The 12,490-nt window shown below is 52.1% G+C and overlaps 1 pseudogene; it reads right to left on the bottom strand.

Annotated features, from left to right (window-relative positions):
- Positions 1-5,724: 5,724 nt before the first annotated feature.
- LOC113620294 (uncharacterized) lies at positions 5,725-5,846 on the bottom strand (annotated as a pseudogene).
- Positions 5,847-12,490: the final 6,644 nt, after the last annotated feature.

The following is a 12,490-nucleotide window of genomic DNA, read 5'->3' as shown; positions in this document are numbered from 1 at the left end:
CTCTCCCCATCCTCTCCTCCCTGCAACCGCTAAGCTACTTCCTGTTTCTAAGGATTTCCTTTATCTGTCTGTCTATCTACCTCTCTATCATGTATTTATTTATTTATTTTTGCTGACTTGTTTACTGGAAGGAATTCCAAGATTAATGTTGACAGCGTTGAAGAAACTATCAAAATTCTGGGACTGAAGTCCAGCATGAGTTCATCCTGCGATGTGACTGCCAACACGAAAAGAGCAACAATGATGATATTGTTTATTGTTGACGAATGTGATTCCATTGTTCTCCTGGGAATCAGAACACTGGGGTAAATTACTGCATGTCTATGGCCTTTGGTCTCATCTGTAAGGTGGAGGAGCTGAACTTCCTGGGATGATCTTTAAGGACCTCTGGTTCTGAGAGTTGACCTTGCTGTTCTGAGCTGGTTGGAGCCAACCCCAAGTTCTGCCTACAGCTCTGGGTCCCGCACTGTGAGTGGGGCCAATTGGCGGAAGTCCATTGACAGGGAAGTAGGCTGGGGAGGGCCCTGAAGCCTTGGCAGAGGGAACTGGGGTGTTGCTTCGGAGGAAGGATGGAGCTGGAGGTATAAGAGCCCTGCCTTGAAATCTCTATCCCGGGAAGAGGAAGCAGATAGATTCTGTGGGGATCAAGGGGCAGAAGGATGACTAATGGAAAAAGCTGTAGATCAACACAAAGGAAACTACAATAGTCAGAGATATCAAATATGGAATGGATTATTTTGACAGGTAGTGAGTGCCCTGTCACTGGAGGTGTGCTCTTGGAATGGTATTCAAGCATCCAATGGGGGTTGGACTGGGTTTTTGCCAAAATGTGATGCTGCAAACCTGTGAAAGTCTGAGATCGATGTGAACTAAATGTGTATACAAAATCCTTGCCTCTTTCTTGCTTCCATGGACAACAGCCTACGGCAAACAGTGCAGGTTTTATTTGTGTCTGTTATCTATCCCCTCTCAAACTGAACTTGTGTTTCGCATATAGGGGATTTCTCCAGGGGTGTGTGAAGAAAACAGTTCTCCTGTTGGCGTTCTTTCATCACTGAAGCAACCAGCATTTGGATTCAGAAACGGTCCCTATCTTAGTGTAATGGGAGAGAGGCGTGTAAACAGCATGTTGCGGTACAGGGGCCCGGGGGCTTCATGGTGGCACGTATGCAGCCGAATGGGGGCCTCAGAGGGGTGAGGGCTTCTCTGCTGGGGTAGCCAAGGATGTCCTCAAGTACAGAGCTTGAGCCGAGCCCTGAGAGAAACAAGGAGTCCCCCTTGAAGGCGAGGGCTGAGCCTTGAGGCTGGAGCTCCTGCTAGCAGATTCCTTACCAGTTCCCTTGGTACCCAGACCGGAGAAGGATGACGATGGCCGGATGTATCAGCACTGAGGCGGGCCAGGCCCTGCTTCAACACTGGCTTTGTTTCACGTCATCGACTCTTCCCATCAACCCTCTGAGAAAGGTATTCTTCTTCTTCTTCTTATCTCTGATTTATACACAGATGGGAACTGAGCCATCAACTGGCCTAATAGTTTACATAGGGACAAACAGCGCTGGGCAGCAGGAGGGACCAGGGGACTCCGAAAGACCTCCCGGGGTGCTGCCAGTTGGACTGGCCTCGAGGGATGAGCAGGTGTTGGTCGGGGGTGGAGTCAACATTGGAAACGCACTGTGTGAGATGGAGGGGAACCTGAAGCATCGGAGGTGCTCGGCCTTTCCGTGTGGCCCGGCACTGGCCCTGTGCAGGGGGGTAGGAGCTGGCTGCGCAGGAAGATAGGCCATTCCTTGAAGGACTTGTGTGTCCTGCTCTAAGCAGTCTGACTTTGACCTCTAAGACAGGCACTGGGGACTTGCCCAGGTGAGTTTGAGAAATCTCTCTCCAGGAGGCTGTTGCGAAATGGACTTTCCCTCCACCGTCCTAACCCCTGCTTCCCCCAGGGTCTGATTCCCCCTCTTGACCTTCTCTTAACAAGTCTGTGGTTGTGACTCTAGCGGCATTCCGGAGTCACCGAGGGGCCCATCTCACCTGCTCTGGCCCTAAGAAACTTCCCAGGAAAAACCTTTTTTTTTTGGCCACACCCCGTGGCATGTGGGATCTTAGTTCCCCCATCAGGGATCGAACCCCTGCGCCCTGCAGTGGAAGCGCGGAATCTCAACCAGGAAAGACCCTTTAAATCTGGTCCCCAGTTGCTACGAGGTACATCTCCTTCCAGCAGGGCGGCCCTATACTTGTGGTTGCAAAACTCGACTCCGACAGACAGCTTTCCCCACCACACACAGCGTCAAGACCAGGCTATACAGGGGAGTGGTCTTCCTTTGGAGCCAGACAAAAAGTGTGATGATTTAGGGTCCCCGGGACTCTTCATGAAAAGCTGGGCTGTTAGGGAATCCACTCCCAGCACTCACTGTGTTGCCCTTTCACACTGGCAGGTGGATGGTGGAACAGACAGAGTTAAGGCTTTGATACCCAGGGGACCAGAATTTGGATGTGGGTTAGCCCTGTCCAGCCGTGTGACTCTGGACGAGAAACTGGGATAAAAATACCCGTTTGTGAGGTTAAAGATCGCAGAAAGTATAGACAGCTGGGAGGTGTTTGGGCACCGGGTTTTTTATTCTTTGTATTGAATTATTATTCATAGCAGAGCCCCTGACAGGGTATCTTGAAGAAGCACCCCTTCTTGGGGCCCCAGAGTATGAGTGGAGTTTATGATGGTTCCCCGGCAGCGGGATCCGCCCAGTGTCTCCTGCAGACAAATGTTTGGACTGAACTTCACCCTCCGCACAATGAGGAACATGTTTTAAAGGCCTCACTTGTCAAAAAAGACTTATAAAATGGACTTAACGAGATTTCTGGATAGAGTGGGAGCCCTAGGATTGGCTGGTTTGGTGAGCGGGGCAGGAATGCAGCCTCCACCATGCCCCACTCCACGCCTGTCGCCTCCCGGCCAGGTCACGTGCCCCCTGCCCACCCCTCCTTTTACTTCCCAGTGAGATGTTTACCTGGTGTTGCTCCGAGATGATTGACTGTTAAATGCCCTGCAACTATAAAACCATGCTGTGAAGTTACACGGGGAAAAGTCCAGAAAATCCTCTAGTTGAATGTGATAGGTGGCTTCTTCGGACAGAGGCCAAGCAGCAGAATCGTTCTAGGCCGGCCCCTTCCCTTTCTAAATGGGGAGACTGAGGCCCAGAGGGGAAGGAGCTTGAATACTATGCATGTTCTACAAGAATAATTTTAAAAAAGATTTAAAAAATGAATAGATAAAGCATAGGATACAGCCTGATGCTGGCTGGAAGCTTTTAGACTCTTTCCCTCCCCCTCCCTGCCCCCTCCTGATCCTTCATTTTTTTCCCACAGAGAGCAGTTTATCCTCCTGGTACCACATGAGGTGGGTAGCATATTGTTTCCATTTTATAGAAACATTAAATAAATCCGCCAAGGTCACACAGGTTAGTCGGCTGTGTGGTGGCTGAACCAAGATTCCGTCTCAGGCATGCCTGATGACAGGGTTTTCTCTTCATCCCCGTCCCGTTTTACAGATGAGCACACTGAGGCTCAGCGGGTGGAAGGCCTTACCGCCTGAGGTGGCAGCTGATCCGGGACTCAGATTCACCATGACCACGTAGGAAATGGCCAGTCTTTTCCCAACACTACTGACCCCTGCCTACCGGTGGGCAGCTCCTAAAAATTCAAGTCTGTTTGTTAAGGCCTGTGCCCCCTTTCATTGTTAGAAATATTTGGACTTCAAAATGAGGGAGTGTGAGGGCACGTGTGGCTTCTTTGGGACAGAGATGGTGAGGACGGATGTCTTCATGTTTGATGGGCAGCCCCAGGCTGGATTCCTGATTCCCTTCTGTATCTATTTGCTCCTTGGCCCTTTTCCTGGTACATAGTAGGTGCTCAATAAATAGTCCCTGAATAAATGAAGGAATGAATTAATGAATGAACTGTGTTCTGTGTTGCTTGGTATGAACATGTTAGTTCCTCATTTGGCCGTTGGCTCCTGGGTCTCAGGGATGGGGCCTCTCCCTCCCTCTGCCTGCAGGGCCTGGCACAGTGCCCCAGCTGGAGAAGGCATTCCCTGGTACACGCTGAACAAGTGCGTTTTGGGCTGCGAGTGCTGAATCACCCAGCCGGTCTTGGTCTGTGTAGGAATTTGGGCCCCGCTTTTGGAAATGTTCTCATCTGGGTGCATTTATAAACGTGCTCCCGTACTTTTAATCTTGCAACCACCTGACTCTGCAGCAGAGCCATTGTTAGCTGGGAAGGGCGTCCTGCAAGGCCTATGACCTCACCGAAGGAGAACGGGGAGCAAGGGAGGGGCTGGTGGTTTGGGAGACACTTCAGTGCCAGGGCCGATGCATCCTCAGCCAGGAGGAAAAGGAGACCACCACCTGCAGAGTAGTGTTTACCCCTCAAGAGCTCACTAGCTGTGAGAACATGGGGTCCTCGACCCCCTGAATGTGATTTTCTTGGTTAGTCAGAATTGGATTCAGTTGGAGGGATTGGAAACATCACCCTTCCCCCACACCCTCAGCATGTGACATAGTGTAAGGGGCTCAGGCTCCTTGTCTTGTTGCTGTTCTCAAGATTACCTCCTGGTCTAAGATGCCAGCTGGAGCTCCAGCCATTATATCTGCATTCCAGAAAGCAGGAAGGAAGAAAGACAGAGATTAGGACGAGCACTCTTGAAGCACACTTCCTGGAAGTTGCAGAAACCTTTTCCAGTTATTAATATATCCCACTGATCAGAACTTAGTTGGCCAAATATAGCAGCCAGAGAGGCTGTAATTTATTCTAGGTGGCCATGTACTCAGCTAGTATCAAGGGGTTCTGCTATCAAGAGAGGAGGGGGAAGCCGATATTGGAGGGTAACTAGAGTCAGAACCACAGATGTGAGCTTCCCTTCCCACTGTTCCATGCTTCCCAACCTCTGGGCCAGAGGGGTAGGTATTATTGCCAGTTGAGTTCCTTAAGGAACCAGAGGCTCAGAGAAGTGAATGGCTTGCCCGGGTCACAGAGTTGGATGTTGGAGGAGCTGGGATTTGAATCCAGACCTGTGTAGAGTATAAAACCTGTGTTGCTCCCTTGTCATTCTTTTTTTTTTTTTTAAATAAATTTATTTATTTGTTTGGTTTTTAAATTTTGGCTGTGTTGTGTTGGGTCTTCGTTGCTGTGCGTGGGCTTTCTCTAGTTGCGGCGAATGGGGGCTACTCTTTGTTGCAGTGCACGGGCTTCTCATTGTCGTGGCTTCTCTTGTTGCAGAGCAAGGGCTCTAGGCATGTGGGCGTCAGTAGTTGTGGCATGTGGGCGTCAGTAGTTGTGGCACGTGGGCTCAGTAGTTGTGGCTTGTGGTCTGTAGAGCGCAGGCTCAGTAGTTGGGGCACACGGGCTTAGTTGCTCCGCGGCATGTGGGATCTTCCCGGGCCAGGGCTCGAACCCGTGTCCCCTGCATTGGCAGGCAGAGCCTTGAACACTGCTCCACCAGGGAAGCCCCTTGTCATGCTTTTTGATTGAGGTGATGTTTTCCCATGAGCAGGAAGGACTACTCTGCCTGTGTTTGAGCTACATCAGCACCCAGAGAACATAGGAAAATGGCCATGACTCATTGCCTTTAGCCATGATTAACTTGTGTGCCCACTGTGTGCTGTTCATCCTTCTCCAACCTGGAGATCTGGTAGCTACCTGACACCTGTTCTCTTCCTCTTCTCTGTATGCCCTGCCTTCCTGCAGGGTCCCGCACACGGCGGGTGCCCTGTCAATTTTTGTTGCGTGAAATGGATAAGTCTTGCCTTGGGAAAACCACCTTCATGATCATGGTATCTTCCCTGCCAGGTAAGTATTGTAAATCAACTATAATGCAAAAATTTTGTTGTTGTTGTTGAGTGGATGAATGAATGAATGAAGCTACATCATAGGACATTTTGTTACCCTGGGCTTTCTCAGGACTCTCATCCCTGTGTCCCAAAGGGCCAGCTCATTCTGCATTCCTCAGGCACACAAAGGCTTTGGAAACCTACTCCCTCCTGCGCTGTTCAGAATTTCCCCCAGCCCAGCTGTGCCAGGTGTGCTGCGAGACCGCCGGGGTCCAAGAGGGGAAAGACAGGTGCTAATATTTTGGAGAGCTACTGCGAAGCCAGCATTCTGCTAAGTGCTTCACGTAATTACTCCGCCTCTACTTAACCCTCAGAACAACCTTTTTTAGGAGGTGGTATTCCCACTTGACAGGTGAGGAGACCGAGACCGATGGTGGGGCTGTGATTTTCCACAAGTTACACAGTTTATAAGTGGTGGAGCTGGGAAGCTGACTCTGGCTTTTATCTGAGCATTGCTCATGTAATTCATTTCTCCACTTTTTAATTCCTTACGGATTGACAAAGTCAGTCACTGAAACGGGTGCTTAGCAGTACCCCTGGCAGCAAAGACCCAGGAACTAGATAAATGACAGTTAGAAATCCTGCTTTGCTCTGGTCACATATTACCAGGCACCCCCGTCTGTGGCCCCCTCCAATGGCCATCTTTCCTTTTTTCAAAACTTTCCCACTAGCCAAGGGCTACGTGAAGGGGAGGCGGCCTGGCCGAGGGGCCTGTGTGAGGCTACACCGCAAGCCAGCCAGGCTGGGAAGGGAGGAGGCTGGATCTCAGGGGTCTCCAGCTCTCGGGGGTCAGAACCTCCCAGCACACTTCAGCCCACACGTCCGGGGCAGCCGTCAAGTCTCAGGGCAGCCCTGTATGGTTGCCAAGGGCTTTTCCGTCATGTCTTTATTGCCTCTGACCCACACCAGTCCCAGAAGGGCGGCTCAGAGTGAGAACTGATTTTACAGCCCAGGGAGAGGAGGTCCTGCCAGTTTAAAGGGAGGATCTGGGTGCAGAAAGCCAGCGCACGTCAGATGGAGGTTTCATGTCACATCCAGGCCCTGCTTAGCTCATGTGTTCACACGTTTTCAGGAAGTCCTTCGGACCAGACCCTTTTCTACCCATGTGCCCGCCTCCTTGCCCTCTGGACTCTGGCATGCTGGCTTTCCTGGTGCTCCTGGAGCCTACCGCACTTGTTCAGGCCCTAGGGCCTCTGCTGGGCGCATCCCCCTGCCACAAGGCTCTCCTTCCCTTCCTCAGTGTAACTGGCTCCTTGTCACTCAGATCTTAGCCCAATGGGCTTTATTTAAAGGCCTTCCCTGGGTACTCAATATCAGAGCAACCTAGGCCTGCTCAACTTAGCATGTGCCTTTCTACTTATTTATTTATTTATTTATTTATTTATTTCTGTACGCGGGCTTCTCACTGCTGTGGCCTCTCCCGTTGTGGAGCACAGGCTCCGGACGCGCAGGCTCAGCGGCCATGGCTCACGGGCCCAGCCGGTCCGCGGCATGTGAGATCCTCCCGGACCGGGGCATGAACCCGCGTCCCCTGCATCGGCAGGCGGACTCTTAACCACTGCGCCACCAGGGAAGCCCAATCATGTGCCTTTCTAATGTATTTTTTTTATTGTCTAACACCTCCACTCCCACCCCAGTATAATTTTATGAGAACAGTGACGTTTCATGAAGGCAGGAGGCTCAGAATAGTGGCTCAGAGCAGGGGCTGGCAAACTTGTTTTGTGAAGGGCTAGATAGTGAATATTTTAGGCTTTGAGGGGCATCATCGTCTCTGCTGCACCCACTCAACTCTGCCATTATCCTGTGAAAGGAGCTATAGACAATGGAAACCAATGGGCCTGGCTGTGCTCCAGCAAGATTTTATTTATAAAAACAGGTGGTGGGCAAGATTTTGCTCCTAGGCTGTCGTTTGCAGAGCCCTGGTTCAGAACATGGATTAGTCTGAATCAGCAGAACCGAGTTTGAATCTTGCCCTATCCTGGGATCTCAAGCAAGGTCCTGCCTTTCTTGGTCCCTCAGTTTCCCTGTCTCACCTGTGTGTCAGGGATAATGACCAAGCTGGTCTCATGGATTCTTGTGAGATGCTATTCATGTCTGGCTTGTTTGTTGCTCAATGTCCTACCCCTCATGGGGTGCCTGCGTGGAGCAGGGACTCAACGCATGTGTATTTGTTAAACAGACGAATGGCTGAGTACCCAGCCAGGCCTTGTGCGGGGCTCTGGGGGCAGGGGAGGTTGATGAACGACAATCGGTGAGACACTCTGCTCTCAGGGTGCTCAGAGTTTCAGGACTCCAGCAAAATGGTTTTTACAGCAGGGGTAGTGAATGCCCCATCCCAGGAGCGGGTGGTATCATGGCGGGAGGGAGGGAGCGGTGGGGACAGTGGAAAACTGAAGTGTGCACGTCCCTCTAACTTGCAGCCACGGACCCTGCAGGCCCAAGTGGCAGGCCTTCTGATTAGTTCAAGAAGTTGGAAATCTGTACCTTGAGGTACATTCTCTCAAGTTTTACAAGGAACAACCAATCCAATAGAGCAAAGAGGAACTAAAACAACACCGAATGGGCCACATGGACACAACTGCAGGTTGGGTTCCGCCATCTCCTTCTCACAAGCCCATGTTATGGATAAAGAACTGAGAGTCAGGGAGGCGATGTGGCTTGGCCCCAGGCACACAGCTAGCATGTGGGGTTTGAACCCACGTTCACTGGCTCCCAGACACCATGTGTAGGTTCCGCGGCAATTACCTCAATTACAACTGAATGAGGAAGTAAGCGGGGGGGCTTGGGAGATATGTTTTGGTGACTCAGAGCTCAAAAGCCCTTAGAATCTCCCCTTTACCCCATCCTAGCCCTGAAGATTGGCTGCAGGACAGGCCCCTGCAGCAGGCTGACTTCAAAAGCCAACAAAAGCTGCTCCTTGACCCTCCAGGCGCCCCTTCGTGTTTGCAGCACAGTCTTCTGCTCATCTGTGTGTTTTCTACAGTGTGTGCCATGCCCTCAGCAGAGGAGCCCGGGTCTCCGGCTCTCTTTCGCCTGTCACCCCAGATGACCCATGAGAGGGAAGGTGAAGGGAGGCCTGAGAATACGCCTTTCTCCCTCAGTGGTGTCTGGTGGTGAGGACACAGTGTTTGGAGGCTGACGGACCTGGCTCTGGCCTCAGTCACCAGCTGGGTGACCTTGGAGCCTTCCCTTCACGTCTCTGAGCCTCAGTTTTCTCATCTTTGAAGCAGGTGCAAGAGTCCATTCGTTGTAGAATTGCGCTGAGGTACCGCGTGCGCTCTCCTGGCTCCTGGGCTGGAATGCCAAGGTCATGCGCAAGTGACTGGTACCTTTTTCTTCCTCCCCCACTCCTCCGCCGCCTGCCCTTTCCTGCTCCCGACCCTGGCTGGCCTCTTGCCTAGATGCTGAGAGAAGTTTGTTCAACCTGGGTGGATCTCGGCTCCTGCATCCCCTTTTCCCAGTGCCAGGGCTGCAAGGGAAGGGCTTGGGCATAAATTACGCCCATCTGTTCCCTTCCTGCTGAGAAAGGGGAGGAGGGGGAACACTTGGGCCTTGGTGAGTGTTGTACTTTCCATGTGCAGCTGTCAGGAACAATGGAAGGGAGGAATGTGGCCCAGTGAGCAGTCCGCCCCACCCTGCCCCCCTGCCCCTAACTGGGACCTCAGGAATGGAATTTTCTTAGGGTTGCACTTCTCGGAGAACAGAGACCCCTCCTCGTGCCAGCCCAGACTGTCCTCATGGTCACCCATGTGTGCCTTCAAGTTCATCATTATTCATTCATAACGGCGTTCGTTCCACAAATGTTTCCTGAGCACATACTCTGGGCAGCCAATGCTGTGGGCTAAGAATTGAGATGAGCATCTTGCCTTGGGAGAAGCAACAACGTGGAAACTGGCCAGCTCTGAGTGCAGTGGTGGAGGTGTGCACAGCGGGCTGTACCAAAACAGAGGAGGGAAGGCCTCTTGGGGTCAACCTTTGATACAGACAAAAGGAAAGCTCGCCGCAGACCAACGGGAGGGGGGCCTTGGCAGAGCAGGTGCAGCCGGAGGGGCAGCGGGAGGTGGACTGTGGGGCGTGGTGACAGCCCTTCTCTTTCCTCTTTCAATTCTTCCACTCTGCTGCACCCTCCCCATCAGTGTTTAACCACGGTCAGGTCTCTCACCTTAGAGCAAACTCTCCATCCACCTTCTGTCTCTCTCTAGCTCCTGCCCCATCAGTTTCCTTCCCAGCCAAATTCCCCACATCAATTTTCTCTGCTATGCCTGCCGCCTCCATTTCCTTTCCTCCCACTCACTCCTCAATCTACCTCTACCCTCACTGCTTCACTCAGACACTTCTGAGAAGGACATCGTGGCCTGAGCGTTCCCGAGTCAGCAGGCATTTCCTGGCCATTTTACTTGATTTTTCCAGCTCCGCTGGACACGATGGGCCACCCCGTCCTAGACTCACGCGCTTCTCAGGCTTTGAGACATCACAGGCTCTTGGTTTTCCTCCTATAACCATGGCTTGCTCTTCCTCAGCCTCCTTTGTTGGGTTTTGCTCTTGCCTACCAGATCTTTTTTTTTTTGCGGTACGTGGGCCTCTCACTGTTCTGGCCTCTCCCGTTGCGGAGCACAGGCTCCGGACGCGCAGGCTCAGCGGCCATATGGCTCACGGGCCCAGCCGCTCTGCGGCATGTGGGATCTTCCCGGACCGGGGCACGAACCCGTGTCCCCTGCATCGGCAGGTGGACTCTCAACCACTGCGCCACCAGGGAAGCCCCCTACCAGATCTTTAAACACTGGAATTCCTCAAGGCTGGGGGATAAGTCCTCCTGTGGGATGTCTTTTAATTTTCTCCTTAGGTGCCTAATCCACTCCCATAATTCAATGACTATTTCTATGCTGATAGCTCCCAAGCCTACATCTTTCTTTAGCTTCACACCATAGAACCAAGAACCTAGCTACTGACATCTCCACTTGAATACTGCCCTAACTTCCCAAACTCCACAGCTGAATTTGTCGCCCTCCCTCCCATCCCGGTCCCTTCCAAGTTGTGGCTCCATTGCACACGGGCAGTGCAGGTCAGAGACCTGGGAGCCAACCTCGGTCACTCCTCTCCATCATCCCCCCACATCTCAGCACTGTAAGTCCTGCATCCCGGGAAACCCCTCAGTCCTGGGTACACTGGGATGGTTGGTCACTCTTCTAAAATCCAAAGGCTAAATACAAAGCATCTTCCATGGCTGAAAAGGCTCTGCTTAATCTGACCTTTGAGCAGCATCCTCTTGCCCCCATCTCTCCTTGCTCTTGGGATTCCAGACTGCACTCCTTCACCACCCAGGACATTGTGCCTCTTCCATTGTTCCCTGGGTCTAGACCAGTCCTCTCCTTTGCTTAATTCCCTTTTACCCTTCAAACATCAGATTAAACGTCCCATGCTTTGCTGAGGGAAGCCATTCTTGAGACACCCCCCCGCACCAAGAACAGATGGGGCTGCTCCCCGTTTACATTCTCCCAGTACCGTTCTCTCAGCTCTTTCCCAGTAGTGATTGCATGATTAGCCAGCATCTGTCTTCTCATCGAGAATGTAAGGTGAACACCAGTGGGGTCCGTGTTGACCTTGTTTACTCCTGGGGGCCCTGGCCCCTAGCACTGTGTGTGGTTAGCGGGCTGTTAGCACATCGCCTGAGTGCCTCTGTACTCATGCACAGGGGCCTACCCGTGGAGCTCTGGCTGAGGGGCGACACAGGCAGATGTGTGCTGGAGAGGGAGTATTTTGGTAGCTCTGTGGAGGATGGGTTGGAGAATGTACGCCCCTTTAGGGAGACTAGTTAAGGCATTACAGACGGCATGAACTTGGGTATCAGCCAGTGAGTTGGACCTTGGGGGCTCTAGCCTCATGAGGTCAACTCTTCACGGCTTGGAGACCAACTGCATATGTGAGTGGTAAAGCTGGATGAGTCGAAGGTGTCTCTCAGGGTTTGGGCTTGGGGCTTGGGTGTCTGGGTGAAGGTCACTTGGTGAGCCACAGTAAATTCTGTGTGACCATGTGGTAAACACTGGGAATCAGTCAGTGTGGTTGTTGCGATTCCTTGACTGTCTGGTCCCCATACTTTTGTTAAAATTACGTTTCCTCGCACCCTCCTTGGATTCATTTTATCCCCCCTGTCCCCGCCCCGCTCCACCCCCCTTCCAGGCTCCTAGCAGAAAAGAGTGGGACTCGTGGTGAGGCAAGTGGACCGAAGGCTGGGCCGGCAGGTAGGATGTCTGGGTTCCTTTCTCAGGCCGGTGACTCCCCAGCTCTGGGACCTTGGGCACGTTCCTGGCCCTCTCTGGGGTCCCCACCCTCACCTCTACAGGGGGGGTCAAATTAATTCAGTGACTCTCAACCCTGGCTGCATGTGAGAATTCTCAGGAGAGCTTTAGAAACTACAAATCACCACCCCCTAGAGATTCAGATTTAATTGGACTAGGGCACAATCCACACATTGGCATTTTTTTTTCCCCCACACATTGGCATAGTTTGAAAAAAGTTCTCCAGGTAATTCTCAAATGCAGCCAGATTGAGAATGACTGGATCAGACAATCCTGGAACCTTTCCAACTGGGGCCGTCTAACCTCTTTGGACTC

Source organism: Aethalodelphis obliquidens, unplaced genomic scaffold (genome assembly GCF_003676395.1).
Source record: "Aethalodelphis obliquidens isolate GAN/ISIS:26980383/991018 unplaced genomic scaffold, ASM367639v1 scaffold7, whole genome shotgun sequence".
Classification (NCBI taxonomy): Eukaryota; Metazoa; Chordata; class Mammalia; order Artiodactyla; family Delphinidae; genus Aethalodelphis; species Aethalodelphis obliquidens.
Note: the sequence above shows the minus strand (reverse complement) of the source record. Positions and strands in the feature narration are given on the sequence as shown.